Source organism: Macaca nemestrina, chromosome 13 (genome assembly GCF_043159975.1).
Source record: "Macaca nemestrina isolate mMacNem1 chromosome 13, mMacNem.hap1, whole genome shotgun sequence".
In the NCBI taxonomy this organism is placed as follows: domain Eukaryota; kingdom Metazoa; phylum Chordata; class Mammalia; order Primates; family Cercopithecidae; genus Macaca; species Macaca nemestrina.
Window position 1 is genome coordinate 46,529,811 of NC_092137.1, and position 18,928 is coordinate 46,548,738.

The 18,928-nt window shown below is 45.8% G+C and overlaps 3 long non-coding RNA genes across 3 annotated transcripts in view; 1 reads left to right on the forward strand and 2 right to left on the reverse strand.

The window, feature by feature from the left end:
- The window catches only part of LOC139357833 (uncharacterized), a 104,955-nt gene that overhangs the window by 63,925 nt on the left and 22,102 nt on the right, over positions 1-18,928 (reverse strand). The window lies entirely within an intron of this gene.
- On the reverse strand, positions 3,235-4,516 carry LOC105464961 (uncharacterized). Its single transcript, XR_977180.3, has 3 exons — positions 4,377-4,516; positions 3,772-4,008; positions 3,235-3,360 (listed from the first exon to the last, which is right to left on the reverse strand). It is a non-coding gene; the product is annotated as an uncharacterized lncRNA (long non-coding RNA).
- On the forward strand, positions 4,798-17,700 carry LOC105464960 (uncharacterized). Its single transcript, XR_011611696.1, has 3 exons — positions 4,798-5,421; positions 11,519-11,632; positions 17,163-17,700. It is a non-coding gene; the product is annotated as an uncharacterized lncRNA (long non-coding RNA).

An 18,928-nucleotide genomic window follows, 5' to 3' on the forward strand; every position in this document is an offset into this window, starting at 1 on the left:
TATACACAGTGTTTAAAAATGATACTTATTCAGCACTCATGATCCTTCTTTCTAGAAGCTTCCCAGTTAGTAGGTAAAACCAAACAAAGCCTGCCTGGATGACTGAGACCCTGTCTGAGATGGTGTGTGATGATGGAGGCCCATGGCCCAGTTTTCCCAGCCAGTCCCAGCGTTAGATCACTTGCTTCCGCATCCTTGTGGGTGCAGCTGTACTTGGGCCAAGGGCGCCGTCGTGGGTTCAGAAAGCATGATAACTATTGATGCAAATGAACCCTTGGTTGTTTTAGGGTAGACTCCAGCACCTGCAAGTGTCCAGAGGAGGCCAGCAGAGATCGGCCTGGGTCTTAAGAGTGGAGCAACTCCCACCAGAGCTGGGATGGAAGAGGATTAGACAGGCAGGGGGAAAAGAGGTCATTCCAGGAGAAGTGGACCAGGGAGACAAAGGCCTGAGGCCAGAATGAGCAGGACATGCAAGAGGCCCTGGGGAGCAGGTAGGACGGGGGCTGGGAAAGGAGGGGGTGCCCGGGCAGCCTGGCAACTCACAACACAGGCCTAGAGTCAGACAGACCTAGGTTCAAATCCCAGCCCTGCTGCTTCCTGCTGTGTAACCTCAAGGAAGTCCCTTAAACATCTGATAGCCTAAGTCTGCTGTTTCGTAGAATGGTGGTGACAGCAGTCCCTACCTCATAAGGTTTAAAGTTGGAGATACAAATTTGGGAATGTGCAGTAGGTTAATTGTACTGAACTCCATGAGATGGGATGAAATATGCCTATGAGATAAGAGTGCAGTCAAAGAAGAACAGAGGTCCGGAGACAGAACGTAGGCCACTGGTAGAAGCCAGATGGAGCGGGAGCAGCCAAGGAGCAGGAAGAAATCCAGGGGTATAGTATCCCAAAAGCCAAGTGACAAGGGTGCTGTGGGAAGGAGGGCATAGTGAACTGGGTTACACACACACTAGACTGAAAGGTAAGGGAAGGGGAAAAAATGGACTCAGATTTGCCAACATGGAGCTCACCATCAACCTTAATAAGAGCAGTTTTGGTGGGAAGCTAAGGACAGCAGATTGGAGTGGACTGAGGAATGAGCTGGCTGGAGTGGGGAGATAGAGACCGTAGCAATATACAACCCCTTTGGGAAGGTTCCCTGTGCAGGAAAGCAGGGAAATGGAGTGAAGCAAGAAGATGACATGGGTCAGGGGAGTGTGTGAGAGTGTCTGTGAGTGTGTGTGGTTTCATATTTAATCAACTTTTATCTTAGAATAGTTTTAGGTTTACAGAAAGCCTGTGAGACTATTATAAGAGTTCCCTGCACTCAGTGTCCTCTGTTATTTTATTTTATTTTAATTTTAGAATAGAGACAAGGTTTCCCTATGTTGCCCAGGCTGGTCTCGAACTCCTGGGCTCAAGTGATCCTCCTGCCTTGGCCTCCCCAAGTGGTAGGAATATAGGCGTGAGCCACCGTGCCTGGCCTTCTCTATTGTTAACATTACTATGGCGCATATGTCACAATTAATGAACCAGTATTGGTACCTTATGATCTAAAGCCCGTACTTTATTCTGGTTTTTAGTTTTACTTAATATCTTTCTTTTTCTTTTCTAGGGTCCTATTCAGAATACCACATTACATTTACTTGTCATGTCTCCTTAGGCTTCTCTTAGGTTTTCCCTGCTTTTGATGGCCTTGACAATTTTGAGGAGTGCTAGTTAAGTATCTTGTAGAACATCCTTCCATTTGGATTTGTCTGGTGTTTTTCTGGTTGGACAGAGGTTGTGGGTTTTGGAAAGGAAGACCACAGAGGTACAGTGCCATTATCATCTCCTCACATCACAGCAAGGGTACGTTCCGCCATCACGACTCGTCGCCTTGATCACCTGGCTGAGGTGTTTGTCAGGTTTCTCCACTGTAAAGTTACTGGTTTTAGGAGGCCAGGAGGGACATTATTTTTGAAGATGCGCTACATTAGGAAATGTATATATGGTGATGGCAGGAAGAGAAGTTGATGAAGACAGGAGAGGGGATAATTGCAGAAGGAAAATGATTGAAAAGGTAGGATGGGCACAGATGGAATCCACTGCACCATCGAGGGGCTGGCTTCAGACAGAAGCATGGACAGCTCATCGTTTTAAAAGGGGGAAGGCAGAGAAGGGAGTAAAGCCTTAGTCCGTCAGGTGGAATTGATGGTGGGAGGATAATGAGCAATCTCTAGTCTGATCGCTAGTTCCTCAGTGATATATGAGGCTGTCAGAGGTTTGAAGAGATACAAGTATGAAATAGTCACTAGAAAGTCAGACCGATCGATGATCAGTATCAGAAGCTCAGGTGAGATTTACGGTCATGAACTCGCCTGCGGCACAGCTGCGTTTTCTTCTAGCCACACTGTTCTACTCTAATGGAGGCTGAATGGGTGGGTAGTTGAGTTCACCAGGTTGTGGTTCAGCCAGGAGGGTATGTTGAAGGGAGTGAGGAAAGTTTCCAGTAGAATGACTATTATGATGGATCACTTAAGTTGTGTGAGAAGGAACGAAAATAATGAATAGGTTCATGATCAATGAAAAAAATGGCAGGCTCAGTGAATTGGAGGTCTTAGTGAGGTCACAGTGGTCAATGTGATATGTTAGAGAAAGGAACCATGTGGATGGGGCACAGTTGTCAGAGGAGAGGAAACTTACAATTGAGATCTCACATACATAGGACCCAGCAATGACCACTTCTAGGTATTTTAAGGAAGTCAAGATTTTAAGTCCACACAAAATCTGCACACAAATGTTCATCCTCACCAAGAACTGAAAACACCCAAATGTCCTGCAGCAGCGGTAGATTTTTTTTTAAAAAACTGTAATGTATCTACACAACGGACTACTACTCAGCAATGAAAGTTAACACGCCTGATTCAAACAACAGCGTGGATGCATCTCGAAGGTATTACTCTGTTGAACAAAAGAGGCCAGTGCCAAAAGGGCACATTCTACATAATTCCACATATATGGCATTCTAGAAAAGGCAAAAATGCAGGAACAGAGAACAGCTCATTGCTTGCCAGAAGGCAGGGGTGAGGAGAGATGAGGGCGTTCTCTGGAGTACTGGAACCGTTGCATGTACTGTCTGGGGTGGTGGCTATGAGAATCCATGCACGTCTAAAAAACCAAAGCCCTGTACATCAGAAAAAGAATTTTACATACGTAAACTTAAAACATTTTTTAAATAAAAGCAAACGTTGAGATCTCAGAGGTGGCTGAAATCAAATGAGGGCAAGAGTCTGAGGAAGTTGGGGAGCCAGGATGTCGTCAGAGTGCTCCAGGTGGGTGTCAGCGCCAGTGAGAGTAAAGGTGGACGGAGAAAGCAGCTGGGGACTGAAGTCACTGGGGGAAGAAACCAGAGTCTGAGGACTGAGGGGGAGGAATGAGTAACTCCTCCACATCTGGCCCTGCCTGACACCTGCCTGTAGGCAACAGAAACCAGCCTCAACCTGAGTGGTTGCAGGGAGCAGGGACCTTGAGGACAGGCAGGCTTCAGTGAAAGACGGTGAAGGCCCCTTCAGAGGAGGGGAGGCTCTAGGAGACAAGAGTTCCGGAGAGTGCAGTGGAAGGGTCTGGAGGCTGAGGAGGGGTAAAGGAGGAGCTGATGTGCAGAACTCCCCAGAACAAGGGCCACGTGGTGACTGATGATCTGGAAGGCTCGGTCTGCCGAGGCAGACAATTAGGAGGGATAGCATGTTGCCCAGCGTCTCTCAGAGGTTCGAGCAAGCAGGCCAGAGGGGGCAGGGGGCTGACCTCTTCTGTAGCTGGAAGGAAGATCCAGCATGCTCCCCACGCACGGGCAGAGCCTTCGAAATGGCCCTCCTCTTGTCCTGCAGCGCCTAGGGACCAACATCCATGCACACTCACGGAACGCAAAGTGGGTTTGTGTTTGTTCGTTGATTTCCGACAACAGGTATCAGGGTGGCCAGGGGACAGCTCCCTCCCTCTCTGTCCTGATCTTGGCTTTAGACCATGTGGGTGGGCCCAGCACTTGTAGGAACAAAAAAAGAAAACAGCTGCAGTTAGAGAAGACCCATTTGGCCTAAAACAAGGAACGTTTTCCCCATCCTCATTAGCCTGGTTGAGGCGAGGGCAGCTGAGCATGAACACTGACATCATTTTGGGGGCCTCACTAAAGGCCAGGGCAGTGCTCTAAGACTCAAGTCTGGATGGGAAAGATGACTCAGACCGGGGTGGGTTGGCCTGCATGGGTTTGGGAGATCCTGGGTATGTGTGACCCGGTCTCTGCTCAAGGTTCCAGGAGCCAGCTGTGGGTGGCATCTGCAGCTCTGCAGGGGTGCGGATGGGGAGGATACGACTGATAGATCTTTAACTTCCTGGGTCCAATAATGACTCACATGGGTGAAGGATGAAATTCCAGGCATCAAAGCAGGATAGCAAAAGGCATCTTCTAAACAGGAGGAGGTGGACGGGCTCTTCTCAAGTCACTCCAGGTGGACCCATCCCCTCGCATAAATCTGCTCCTTTTATTTCTACAAGCAGAGGTGGGGGTGGACTGGTGGCAGTACTCACAGTCAGAAAGTAGAGACGGTCACAGTGACTTTATTATTTATTAGGCTGAGCTTGACCAGAGTATCTCATTCATTCATCACAACAGTCCTGTGAGCTCATAGTATAATTATTGCCATTTGGAGATGACGAAACCAAGACAGAGAGAAATACTTTGCCAAGGAAGTGCCTTTGGTATGGAGTATGGGAATTTCTGAAAAATATCTTATTAATAAGTGAGTACTAGCCTATAAAGTAATCATAGTAATAATGTGACCCTAAAATGCATTAATAGAAGAACAATTCTGAGAAAAAAAGGAACGGGTAATCCCGCAATACTGTGGGCTAGGAAGCCACCCTGATATATGATATCCCTCTCTGGGCACCAGGTTTTAATAAACAGGAATGTATTCAAAGAAGGATGACTAAAATGGTGAGGAGACTCTCAACTATGTTACAAACACTCACTAGAAAAGCTGAGGAAGTTTGTACTGGAGAAAGTAAGGTTTGGGGGAGCTCAAAAGCCCACCTGCAAATATCTGGAGAAGCAGAAGGTGTAGAACTTTTCCAGGTGGCTCCACAGGATAGGATCAGGCCTATGGGTGCAGGAAAACAGAGTCCAGCTGAACGCAAATACACTCGGAAACAAACCTCACCCTTTCCCTAATGTTTCAGTGTTTACGTGCTCGGAATGACAGAGGAATCTCTTTACTCTGATCACCAGAGAAAGCTATTTAGAACACGACGGGCTAAGAATAACAGGAAAAGGTAATGAAAAGCTAGGATTACAAAACTTCGCTCACGTCTCTGTGTAGATAAAGCCTGGTCGTGACAGACAGATGGCCCGTACGCAACCCAGGATGACCAGAGGGGAACCGGCACTGCCCCTTAACGGTGAGCCGAAAAAATGGTGCAAATTACGGTGAATTTAGATTTTAAAATGTGTTTCTTCCTTGATAGAGATTTAGACTGCATGGCCTTCATGGACTACTGTTTCTCTTTGGGAGGTACTGTGGCACTGCATCTGAAGTTAGGAAGAAAGCAAAAAAAAAAAAAACCCCACCAAGTCAGAATTCCCCTCGAAAACCCCTAAGGAAGGTGTGACCACGCTGAAAACCAACACCCCACTTCTCCAGCACCGTCAGCTTTTCCTCCGGTATCAGAACAACTGTGGTTTCTTTGGATGAGCACCAGATGAAACAGTTGGCTCATATCTAGAGATCACCTTGTAAAGAAAACACATCTTTAAACACAGCTATACTCAGCACAGCAAGATGCTCACATCTCCAGAGGGATGTGGTGACTGAGATTCCCTAAAGAAACATAGGATCCACAACTCCTTTCTCAGGGGCATATGGTCATTTCCTGGAATGATCTGTTAGCATACTTACCCGTATTCAGAGGGAGATCTAGATTTTGAAGGGCTTGTTAATGGTATGTGCCTTTGCTGGGCATGGTGGCACACACCTGTAGTCCCAGTTACTTGGCAGGCTGGGGCAGGAGGATCACTTGAGCCCAGGAGTTCAAATCCAGCCTGGGAAACATAGCAAGACCCCATCTCAATTTTTAAAAAATGGTATGTACCCTTGACATGATATAATAAAAACCATATTTTACCTCTACGATTCTTCCCCCTAAAAACTTTTAGGGAATCTCAGTCTAATAACGAGAAAGAGAATCAGACAAGTCCCAGCTGAGGAACATTCTACCAAAAAAACCTCACCAGAATTCCTCGAAACTGTCAAGGTCATCAAAAACAAGGGCTGGCCATGTGGCTCACGCCTGTAATCCCAGCGCTTTGTGGGGCCAAGGTGGGAGGATCACTTGAGCCCAGGAGTTCAAGACTAGCCTGGGCAACATGGCAAGACCCTATCTCTACAAAAGAAATTTAAAAATTAGCCAGGCATGATGGCACATGAATAGTTCTACATTTACTTTGAAAAGTGAGTCTTTAAATAAAACCTTCTCACTAAGAAAACTTCAGTACCCAGATGGCTTCACCACTAAATTCTCCCAAACGTGTGAGGAATATCATTCTGTCTCCAATACATTTAGAGAATAGAAAAAGAGGGAACACTTGGAACTCATTAGTGAGGCCAATATATCCGTGACATCAAAGCTTGGCAGACATACAATAAGAAAAAACATTGCAGGCCAATCTCTCTCACAAGCCTCAATTCAAATATCTTCAAGAAACTATTATCAAATCAAATCCAGCGGTACATGAAAAGGACGATGCATTCCAAGTAATCTGGGTTTATTACAGATACATGGTTAGTTTAATAATGAACAATTGGATCAATGTAATTTACCATATTAACAGAATAAAGAAAAAACCTATCTCAAGAGATGTAGAAAATACATTTGATAAAATTTGAAATGCATTATTTTGTTAAAAAAATTCTTAGCACACTAAGCACAGAGAATAACTTCCTGAATCTTATAAAGAATATTTATTTTAAAACTTATATCAAACATCATACTTAATGGTGAAATCTAAAAGCTTTCCCCTGAAAGAAACAAGACAAGGATGTCAACTATTGTCACTTCTATTCAACATTAAATGAGATAGAAAAACACAAAGTCAGTTTCTCCTATTCTTTACTTTCACAGTTACTCAACACAAAACTTTTGACACACCAACCAACCAATTTTCCAGCAGACACCAACTGGATGTCCTATAATTCAACACAATTCTGACACTACCTATCTGGAGATAGTATCAGATCCCACAGGTTGAGGGCTCAGTCCCACAGTATTGCCTCCGACTTCAGATGCTAGTCACAAGTAATAAACTCTACCTATACTTCTGATGGACTGGCAATACATTGGGGCTTCTTGTAAACCCCTTGTTGGGCTCTATTAATTTTCTAGAGCATCTCGCAGAACTCAGGGAAACACTTTACTTATGTTTACCCATTTACAATAAAGGATACTACAAAGGATATGAATGAACAACCAAATGAAGGAGATGCATAGGGCAAGGTATGAGAGAAGGAACACAGAGCTTCCCTGCCCTCTTCAGCAGTGCCACCCTCCAGGAACCTCCATGTGTTCAGCTATTCAGAAGCTCCTTGAACCCAGTCCTTTTGAGTTTTTATGCAGTATTCATTCCTTAGGCATGATTAAATCATTGGCCACTGGTGGTCAACTTAACCTTCAGCCCCAGAGGTTGGGGGGATAGGGCTGAAAGTCCTAACCCTCTAATCATGTCTTGGTCTTTCTGGTGACCAGTCCCTACCCTGAAGCTATCTAAGGGCCCTCTGCCACCAGTCATCTTCTGAGCATACAGAAGACACTCCTCATCACTCTGGAGATGTCAAAGGTTTAGGACCTGTCAGGAAAAGGGGATGAAGACTAAATATATAGTTCACAATATTACAAATATTATATTAAAAAACCTAACGCGTGTAATAAGACAAAAAAAAAAAGGTATGAAGATTAGAAAGGGAAAAAAACCTATTATTATTTACAGTCTACATGACTGTATATACAGAAAATGCAATAGGATCTTCAAAGAAATTATTATGGTTCATTAGTGAATTTAACAAGATTGCTGAATTCAAAGATAATATACAAAAATCAACTATCTCCAGCAACAAATAACTGAAAAGGTACATTTTTAAATGGCTGTGCATAAAAATGTACATTTTTATTGTACTAATTAAAAATAAGAAAAAAATCTAAGACATACAAGAATGCTAAATACAGAACTTTAGAAAATATGGAGAAAAATAAAACACCAAAATAAATCCCATGTTCACAGATGTCACCATCCCATGTCTAAGATGTCAGTTCTCCTCATATTTGGTTATATTATTAAGAACATTCCCAATCAGAATACTAGTAGTTTATATGTATATGTATGTTCATAGTCAAAAATTTATTCTAAAATTTATGTGGGAATGCTAACAGCCAAAAGTATCTAAAACAATACTGAAAAGGAACAAGTTGGAGAATTATGCTACTGGATATCAAAACTTATTTTATTAGTTGGGCCTGGTGGTGTGACCCTGTTGTCCCAGCTACCCTGTAGGTTGATGTGAGAGAATTGCTTCAGTCCATGAGTTCAAGACTGTAGTGCACTATGGTAACTGTGAACAGCCCACTGCACTCTGGCCCTGGGCAACATAGTGAGATCCAGTCTCTTCGTTAATTAATAACAATAAAATTCAAAACCTTATTTTAAAATGACAGTAATTTTGACAGTGTGGTATTGTGTATGGATAGGTGAATACATCAAACAGAAAAGAAAAAAACTATCACTGTTATCATTATTAAAAAATTATCACTAGTCCAGAAATTAACCTACTCATATATGGACACTCTGTATGATAAAGGTAACACCACAAAGCAAAGAGGAAAGGTCAGTCTTTTCAATAAATGCACTAAGTCAATAGGACATTCATATGGGAAAAAAATTATTCTTGACTCCTACCTCACACTAAATATAAAATGTCCAGGTCAAATAGAGATCAAAATGAGAAAAATAAATTAGACTTCTAGAAGATAACATAAGAGAATGCCTTCATGACCTCAGTAGGCAAGACTTTTTGAATATGAAAAGATGATCCACAGAATGGGAGATGATATTTGAAATATTTACATCTAACAAAGGATTCATATATCCAGGATATATAAAGAACTTCTCAAATTAGTCCCAACAAAAGAAAAAAAAAGACAAATGACCCAACAGAAAAATGAACACAAGACTTAAATAGTTACTTCACAAAGTTTTTATGGCCAATAAAAGTAGTGCTTAAACTCAGTAGTCATTAGGAGAATGAAAATTAAAACCACAATCAGAAACCGCTTACATACCCACTAGAATGGCTACAGTTGAAAAAACACTGTCATAAGTACCAAGTCCCAGAGAGGCCATGAAGCAACTGGAGCTCTCAGATATTACTGGTGGAGGTAAAAATTGGCACAACCACTTAGGGACGCTGAATGTATGCATACTCTCTTACGCGGTTATTCTACTCCTGTGTATACCCAAGAGAAACGAGTGCATTTGCCCTGCAAAAGACAGGTTTAAGAACACATCTAGCAGCATTATTTCCAATGACCCCAGACTAAAAACAGCCCAATTGTCCATCACTAGTAAAGTGGACAAAAAAGTCATGATCTATTCGTAAAATGGAATATGCTATAGCAATGAACATAAACGAACTACTGCCACTTGCAACAACATGCATGAATTTCATATATGCTGTGTCAGAAACCGGAAACGACAGATTACAAATTGTGTAAATTTCATGTAACAGAACAGGCAAAACTAACCTAGACCATTAAAAGTCAAATATTAGTCATCTTTGGGCAAAAGGGTGGGTTGTGACAAAGAGGGACAGGAGGAGGGCTTCTAGGATGCTGTAAATAGTCTAGTTCTGACCTAGAAGGTTATACAGATATGTTTCACTTTGGGAAAATTCATCTAGTCAAATACTTACAATTTCTGTGCTTTTCTGCGTGAATTTTATACCTCAATAAAATTTTATCAATAGAAAAAAAGTTGATAAAATATTATTGATGAGTATGTAGTGAGACAGGCACCGTATATGTGGTAGAAGTACAAACTAAATATCTCTGAAAGGCAAATTGGTCATATCTACACAAACTGAAACGCTATAGATATCCTTTGAACCAACAATTCTACCTTGGATATTTACAGTTATACTTCCACATACGCAGAAAGATACACATAAAAGGATTTCCATCCTTTCATGGCCACATCATTTTTAAGCCTAAACATCTAAAGGCTTGTCTGAAAAAAATCACAGTGCATTTAAACAAGAAAATACCAGTGTTTAAAACAAACAAATGAATGTCAACCAAATCTGGCCCAAATCCATGAAGTCACATTCTAGGTTTACATATGTTAGGACATCTCCGAAAGGGCACACAAGGAGCTAGCAGGCGTGGTGGCCTCTCTGGCATGCACTAAGGGATGGAACCTCAGGGTAGGAGGAGGATGATCCCTTGCACACTTTGCAATTCGCACCATGTCAGAATATAAACTTGTTAATCAAAACAGAAACATAGTCCTAGCCTTACAGTGGAGTCCAGATGTGAGAGCATATAGGATGCCAGGGGGCAGGGTTTCAGAGGCCATAGCATCCAACTTTTCCTTACACAGGTGAAGAGACTACCTATGATCTGCATTCCTTCAGAATGGAAAAACACATTACCTGGGAGGTAAACACACCCAAGCCCCACCACCCTCCTATCTAAGTGCAGATGAAGCTATCAGATAGCAGCTAAGGCCCCAGGAGATGTGCGCAGGAAAAGCAGGTTTTCTGGGGAAGCAGGGGGTGGGTGGGGGGTATGGTTGCAGGTGACAGCAGTGGGGTAGGAGGCAACCACAATAAGGTCCCGGTGGCACCCTGGGCAGACTGGAGGTGGGAGAAACAAGAGGCAACTACTGATAAAGTTCTCCTGCTTCAAAGTAGGCTCGGGATAGAAGAGCTGGTTTCGAATCCAGTCGCTTCTCTTAAATGTCTACATCCATTCATTCACTCAATTAATCAATTATTCATCCATCAATTTTGTGCATGAGTGATATGCACTAGGATGTGGGCTGGGCGTGAAGAATATAATGAAAAACAGTTCTTGCAGAGCTCAGGAGTTACTATAGCACTTACTGGCCCAGCGCAGATAAACTGTGGTGATCTATTGAGATGACTATTGACAACCCCCTCTCCTCTTTTTAATGTTCTTTTGTAATTCAATGAAATGTGAATGTAGCATGAAAGTATACTGTCATCCTTTGTGCTCAACTGAAATATCTTTTTAATCTTTTCCCAAAATTTATTGTGGTATAATTGAAATTCAATGAACTGCACACACTTAAAGTATACAAATTAATCACTTCTGACATATGTATACAGCTATAAAACCATTACCACAATTAAGATACAGAACATTTCCATCACCCCAAAATGTTTCCTCATGTCTTTGTGTAATTACTCCCTCCTTCCGTCCTTATCCCTAGGCAACCGTTCTCCTCTAGAAAGCCTTTTTGGAAATAAGGAAGACTTCTGACTGCTATCAGGCCAATCCTTGGAGGGCAGAGGTGAGGGAGGATAAAGAAGTATCAGGAAATGGGGTAAGTGTGGAGATATCACAGGCCCAAGGCTTAAGGAGACCTGAAGGGCAAATAGCTTTAGCAACATATAGGCATTTAACCCTTGCAGCCAATGTAAGGGAAAGGTTCATGATCCCCCTTTTTATGAATGAGGAGACAGCCTCACAGAGGGTAAGGAACTGGGTGAAGAACACACAGGTAGCATGTGGCAAAGATGCAGTCCAAAGCTCACACCTGCCCAGCTAAGTGCTTTCCCTCCAGGACTTGCTGAGGTCCCCACCTGTGCCCCAGGGGTAGCCTGCCCAACGTGCACTGAGCCTAGCTGTGTCCAGTGGGATTCCTAGCACCTCTCCCCTCATCAAGAATACGGACTTCCCACCCACCCCTCATACCCCAGCCCCATCTGATGCTGAGACCAAGGAGCCCCAGCCACGCAGGGAGACCGGCGCCTCCCCAGGGAATTCCCCAAGCTGCAACACTCCGGCACAGGACCGATGTTGGAACAGTTTAATGCCACCTAAAACCAAAACAACAGCAGGCACATGCATCCAAAATTTAGCTCCTGAAAAGTTACCAAGTAATATGCAAATGCTTTCTTCTTTCCCACACCTGCCTCATCATCATGTGAAGATCAAGCAGGGGCTGGGAAAGTCAGGGTCAGGGCAGGGTTGAGGAAGAGGAAAGGGAGAGACCAGGTGGGGGTGACATGGCTTACAGAGATCCCTGGGAGATACTACTTGGTAACTTAAAAAGAAGTTTAAGTTACCAGTGGTTTTGCACCTGGGTAAAGTCATTTTGACACAACCACACCAAAATGGCTACATGTAGGCGGCTGAAAGAATATTCCAGAGCCCTCTCTGAGCCTCAGTTTCCATAAGCAGTGTTGGGTAGAGGCTGCAAGAAGCATCTGGGAACGAAACATGTCACAGGATTCCATTCCTCCAGAAGCTGAGAGACAGAGGCGGGGGACACATCCACTTGGTGGGACAGAAAACTGAAACGAGGAGGAGACATGTCCTAAATTTTCAGTGACTGGCATTAGAGTCACCAGACTTTCTGGGGTGGACACTTGATGGGTAAGATGACTCCTGGCTCAGTTTCCTTCTCTGTACAGTGGACACGATATCCCAGCTCCTAGGCTTTCAGGACTCAGTGAAACCAGGTGTGCCATCTGCCAGTCCTAGCACCAGCACAAGACCTTCAGCAGTAGCTCCCTCCTGCCCCACTGCCACTCTTGCCCACACCCCTGATACCCAGGTCATCAGTCTGAGAGGAGCTCTCTGGATGCTGTGGGAAGTTGGCATCAGCCTCACAATGCCCTTCCTGGGTCTATCTCCTTTGTTCTGCGTATGGATCGGTTACAGTCATGGGGACAGGGTGGCTGTTTGTTCTGCATTGGGATTCCTTGTTACTCTTCATCATTTGAATTGGGAAGCAAGGGGCTGTGGTGACAGAAGAATGTCCCAACAGGATGCACTGCTGTTGTGTCTCCTGCCCTTACCCCCAACACCTTTCTGCACTCTCCCTTCCTCCCCGAGCTGGGCAAGAGCATTAAGGTGTGATCTGACCCACTAAGCTGCCTTCTCCCAAACAAAAAAGAGCCAGAGCTTCTCCCCAGCCTGCTGGCAATGTATGGCTCCTCTGCCATCAACAAACCTAATCAAGAACTGACCACCAAGAGTTCGAGACCAGCCTGGCCAACCTGGTGAAACCCTGTCTCTACTAAAAACACAAAAAATTAGCTGGCTGTGGTGGCGGACACCTGTAATCCCAGCTACTTGGGAGGCTGAGGCAGAAGAATCGCTTGAACCTGGGAGGTGGAGGTTGCAGTGAGCCGAGATCGTATCACTACACTCCAGCCTGGGCAACAAGCGCAAAACTCTGGGGAAAAAAAAAAAAAGAAAAGAAAAGAAAAGAAAAAGAAAAAGAAAAAGAAAGGAGGGAGGGAGGGAAGGATGGACGGACGGACGGACGGACGGACGGACGGACGGACGGAAGGAAGGAAGGAAGGAAGGAAGGAAGGAAGGAAGGAAGGAACGAACGAACCATATACACATGAGCCTTGTGCAAGAGAGAGGCTTCCAGCAAAGGAAGAGAGTGAAGGTGAGTGAGGGTGAGTGAGGGTGGGTGAGGCTTCAGGAAGGATAAGTGTTCGAAACAGAGGGCCAAAGGCTGATGGAAGCAAGAAAGCATTCTGTCAAGTCCTACAGATGACACTTCATTCACCAGCTCTTTTGGTTTAACAAACATCTATTGCGCACATACCAGGTGCCAAGCACTGTGGGCCATGAGGATGTGAGAATGAACAGAACACAGTCCTTGCCCTCCAGAGGTTCGTCGGAAAAAGCACTGTGACAAACAAATGCTGTGGCAACAGTAGTCACCAGCACCGAAGGGAAGCACCAAACAGTGCCCGGGGAGGCCAAGTGGGCATCAGTGGGAGGGCAGTGCCTACGAGGGGCTTGAGACAGAGTGTAGCGGTCAAGCACAGGTTCTAGCACTGGCTGCATGGGTTTGCACCCAGGCTCTGCCAGTTACTAATTCTATGAGCTTGGTCAACTTACCAACCTCTCTGTGCCTCAGATTCTTCATTTATAAATGGTACCCACTCCAAGAGGGTGTTGAAAAGATTATATGAATACATGTAAATCACAGTTAGTATAGCGTCTGGCTACTGGGTCTATAAATGTATTTATTAAGATTGTCTTTCATGCAATTTACCTAACAAATGTGCACATGTACCCCACACCTAAAAGGTAAAAAAATTTAAATTTAAATTTAAAAAACATTGTTGTCTTGATGGCAAAGCAGGCATCTAGCAGGTAAAGAAGGATACAGGAAAGATGTAAAGCAGAAAGCAGGAACAGCATGAACAAAGGCAAGGAGATGGAAGTGTGGGTCATGGTTTGGTATGGCTGCTACAGGGAAGTGTGTGGTGAGAATTAAGCCAGAAGGGTGGGCAAAGGCCAGGTCTCGCCAGGCTGTGCACACCTTGGAGGTTGTGGACTTGATTCTGGAGTTGATAGAGAGCTCCTGGCCGCCTTTTTGTAATGATCAGATTGGGCCATTGTATTAGGATTGTATCAGATTTGGGGACTGTATCATGCAGCTGGCTCAGGAGCTAGGAACTCACTACTACAGAAAAGAGAGAAATAAAGAGGCCCTCAACTAACACAGGGCCACAAGAATGGAGAGGCAGTGAGGACTGGGGCCTAGAGATGACTAGATATGGGCACGGGCAGGACACAGGGTGGCCTGGGTGAACCACTAAGCCACGAACCAGGACCGGGAAGACTGGAGCACGAGCAGGTTTGGGGCTGGAGTAGAGAGACGATAAAATAATAGGTGCTAGGCAAAGATCTAGGAGCTTTATATGAATTATTTCATTTAGGCCGGGCGCGGTGGCTCAAGCCTGTAATCCCAGCACTTTGGGAGGCCGAGACGGGCGGATCACGAGGTCACAAGATCAAGACCATCCTAGCTAACATGATGAAACCCCGTCTCTACTAAAAAAAATACAAAAAAAAAAACTAGCCGGGCGAGGTGGCGGGCGCCTGTAGTCCCAGCTACTCCGGAGGCTGAGGCAGGAGAATGGCGTGAACCTGGGAGGCGGAGCTTGCAGTGAGCTGAGATCCGGCCACTGCACTCCAGCCTGGGCGACAGAGCAAGACTCCGTCTCAAAAAAAAAAAAAAAAAAAGAATTATTTCATTTAAATCCCACATTGTGGGACCTTTGAGAAGGGCACAGCTATCATCCACATCTATAGATGAGAAAACTGAAGTGTAATGTGATTGAAAACCCTGTAAGAAGCAGAGCCATGATGTGGTTTTCAGAGCCTGCACCCTCCTTTCTGGGCTCCACGCTGACTTGGAGACATCTGAGGGCAGAGGCTGGGCATCTAGGGCTAAGCAGAGAGGCCTGGGCTGGAAGCTCTCTGTCGAGCCACAGGAGAGATGAGACTGAGATTGGCAGGGAGTGTGAGAGAGTGAGGAAGAAGGCAAGGCCGGACCATGGAGAGAGGGGCTGTCACAGAGGGTGGTGGGTAGGCAGAAGTCCCGCCAGCCAGGAACCCATCCCAACCCCGGAATCCAGCAGGAGCCTTCCTCAGCCCTCTCCCCAGCCCACAGGGAAGGAGTCCAGCCCTAAAATTTGGCCTTTTGCCTACCTGCCCTGCCCACAGCCCACATAGCGCACAGAGGCGGCCTGGCCCTCCTCCGGTGCCTGGAGCTAGTTGCACAACCACCTGAGCCGGTGAGGCAAGGATAGCGTTCCCTTCCTCCCCCAGAGGAGTCCAGAGGCAAGGGCTGAAAGGATTAGGCTCAGCTTTGGGAGACAAAACCCACGCTAAGTGGAAGCATGCCAGCCCTTGCTGGGCTATTGTGAGGCACAGTCATGGTTCCCAGTCCACATGCGGACAGGGCTTAGGATCTGTTGACAAAAGCGACTCAGGCGTTTACCTCAGGCCCAACACCCGCTGGCCCAGGTCCCGCCTGGGTGTGTCATTGGCTCAAGTGAGGTCCCATGAATACACATACACACACACACACACACACACACACACGCGCACACACACTCGGGAGCCAACTCCCTGAGTCACCCAATCCCAGCCAAATTCACCTGAAGCACCTGGCATTTCTCTCAGCACTCAACAGGTCATTGTGCTGAGCTGTCAGTGCAGAGGAGGCTTAGCCGGCTCCATCATTCACATCACGAGCTTCATAAATTCCTGAGGAGAGTGCCAAGGGCCGAGATTGCTGCAGCACTTTCACCGGAGGAAGAGGAGAGGCTAAGCAGGCAGGTGGTCGGGGAGAGCCAACAGAGGGAGCAATTCCAGCCTCCACGTACTCTCCTTCTGCCACTAGGTTCCATCACATGCAGGGGCAGTGTCTGGCCTCAGTGTGGTGAGAGAAAAAAGAGAAAACACACACAGAGAAGCGGGGATCACAGAACATGGAATGTGTGTCCTCAAGGGCCCTTCCAGACCTTTAACTAGTGTGGCTCCCTCATTTACAGATGAAGAAACCATTTGTCAGACACTCAACGGGTGAAGCATGAACAAGAGACAGAACTCAGGGCTTTCAATGTCCTCTCAAATGTCCTCTCAGTGCTCTTGCCCCTACATCACACAGACTCCAGACAAGCAGGACTGGAAGAGGCTAAGAGGACCATGAGCCTGACCCCACACCTGCTACTGGAAATACCCACAGCCTCCTCATCTGGGCTCTTCTGGCCATATGGCACAGCCTGGTGGGCTAGGTTTTACTCACTGTGGCTTCTCCAGTACCTGGGGCACAGTAGATTCTCAGAAAATGTTGCATGAGTTAATCTAATGGAATACCAGTTTCTCCCATATGGAAGTATGCTAGCCACTCTTTTGGAAGCCACAACAAATTTAAAGCAGACCTTTTTTTAAAAAAAAAGCAGGTATCACTTCGCTTCAGCCTGACAAGAATTTTTCTGGCTGGACAAGAATTCTTGACAAATATGCATTTAGGCAGATAAGTTCACCTTGTGGCATACCTGAACTGCTCTCTCCCCCCCGCCATGCAGGTGCCCAGGAAGCAAGGGATGGAGGTAGCTGAGACAAGGCCTTCCCAGCTAGCCGTGGTGGTGGGAACACCATGATCAGCTTCCCCACTACCATCCCCAGCAAACAGGAATCTTAATGCCACTGCCAGAGCTGCCCGAGGCACGTGCCCTGCTCCTCTCATCTTTGGCACAGCTGAGCATGTGTTGGCCAACAGCCCATGCTCTACCCAGAACGGGTGCCCAGGATCAAGTGGAACCTTCCTGGTCAGCTGGGAGAACAAACGCTGAGAACGTTTCTTTACCAAACATTCCTGAGTACCTCTTCAGGGCCAGCCCTGCTCCAGGCCCTGAGGATACAGATGTGAAGGAATATAGGCCTGCTCCTGCTCTCATGGGGCTCAGAACCCTCCCTACTGTTCCAGAAACACAAGTGCAGCTGTGTTGATGTAGCCACACTGGCTCCATTAGATGAAGATGGTCATAAGGATGGATGAATGAACACATGTAGTGAAGAGGGGAGGTTCAGGGCCTTGCTAAAAAAGATGACTATTAAAAAGCAAGTTAAGAGATAGCAATGCTTGAGAATTATCACAGAAAACACTCGCTGAGCCTTTCCAGTGTGCCAGGCCCTGTGTGGAGTCCTTATATGTCTTTACTTACTTAATCCCTTACCTACGCTGAGGCCATTAACTGTTATCATCCCCGTGAAAAAACTGAGCCCAGGGAGGTTGCTAAATTTGCAAAAGTCTCACAGTTGGGAAGTGGCAAGTGAGAACTGGAACCAGGCACCAGGGCACTGGTGCCCAAATGCCCAGCTGGCATACTTCATAGCTCCCTTCAGAGGCTTCTAGCTGTGTTAAAGCTTTGAACTGAATCAGGTGGGGGTCACACATGAGGCGACAAAAGGGTGGTAACACCAAGGGATCTCAGAAGGTGACACTGCTTTGGCATTTCTTGGCAAATTTACCATGATCACAGTCTGGCCTTAACTGACCAGGAAGAGGTCTCTGTCATTCATGCAGAGATGAAAATACTTATTAGTAATCAACTGATGCTGATCCAGTGCAGGAGAGATCTATAAAATCCCATCTAAATGCATTTACATTGGGTGGGGTATATGAGTAATAGTGACCAGAATGCTCACTCCTGTCAGGGGTCACCCACCCAGGAATGGGGCATGGCCACTGTGAGACAGGAGTGAAATCAGCGCACAGGAAGCAGATAGCACAGGAAAAACAGGTCTCTTGCTGAGGCAGTCTGCCCCCAAGGCACAGCATACCTCTCTGGTCATGGCCCATTAGACCTTTTGCTGGGCAGTGGCGAACCATCTAAGAACCAGACCAACCGAGGCCCTACCTCACTGAGTGTATGGTCCTAAAAGAGAAGCCAGACACTAAACATGTCATTACAGGTGGGTAACAGTTACCCAAACACACACTAAGGAATGCTCTTGCAAAAGAAAACTGAATGACATGCATTCCCCAGAATTGAGTCTCCTCTCGCCTGGGTAGACCTGGGTAGACCTATTGGGTGCTCACCATCAGATTTTTTCCTCTGATCCCCACTTTCTTATATCCCATGATATAAGACAGATGACACACTCCTGAGCTCTAATGGACCTAAATGACTCTCCTGTCTCAACCGGGGACATCCAAGTGAGCTCAGTTCTTTCCCTGCTTTTGTTCCAGGAGGACCAATTCATTATTTTGGGCCAATTCCAGCTCTGCTGAACCTGCATCTGCTGCTGGAGAGACCCCAGAGCACACTTCCCAACCTCCTTCTGAGCG